This window comes from Monopterus albus, unplaced genomic scaffold (genome assembly GCF_001952655.1).
Source record: "Monopterus albus unplaced genomic scaffold, M_albus_1.0 scaffold327.1, whole genome shotgun sequence".
Classification (NCBI taxonomy): Eukaryota; Metazoa; Chordata; class Actinopteri; order Synbranchiformes; family Synbranchidae; genus Monopterus; species Monopterus albus.
Window position 1 is genome coordinate 167583 of NW_018128207.1, and position 754 is coordinate 168336.

Here is a 754-nt window from a genome sequence, read left to right on the forward strand (position 1 = left end):
ACTGGAGCTCGTGATTGTGAGGCATGTCTTCTGTATCATAGCAACTGCACTAAGGCAAGTCTGGGTACTAGATGACTGAATTGACTTAACACACTTATGCCATGAAGCTGAATGTATCCTGGCCAGCTAGTATGCTGTTTATTCTTGACAGCTATACACGCTGCCTTAATGAAAGAGAATTAAAAAGGGGACTTTCTGATGGGCTTTGAACATGTTTTATTATGGCCGGAACAAGCATGTGTACAAATGGATGGACAGTCATGCAAACACACACAAACACAAACACACACATCCCAGCAATGTTTTTGGTCTGGCAGCTCTGTTTTTTCCTCCAATGACTGTTCCTCACACAGCAAATGGAGCTTAATTGAATAAGGATCATATGAGCTGGTGTCACTGTTCTTACCTGGCATGGTTTGATCAAATCTTGGAAGAACACCGTGTACGTGTTTAGCAGCTTCTGGGCATTAGTCAAAGAATTGCCTGTTTTTTTCCCCAGGATGTACTGGAACACAACATCATTCCTTCTTTTTCCTCAATATGTTTTAAACCTATAAATTCATATAGGAAAAATGAAATTTCAGATGGCAAAAAATTGGTTTGTTGGCAACAGATAGATTGCAGTGTGAATTACTTCTCAGTTGTGCAGCTAAGATCAGAGTACAAGCTAATTATTGACACAAGAAACTTTACAACAGTCAACAGCAAGTTTGGAGCTCTGAGTGTGTGTGTGTGTGTGTGTGTGTGTGTGTGT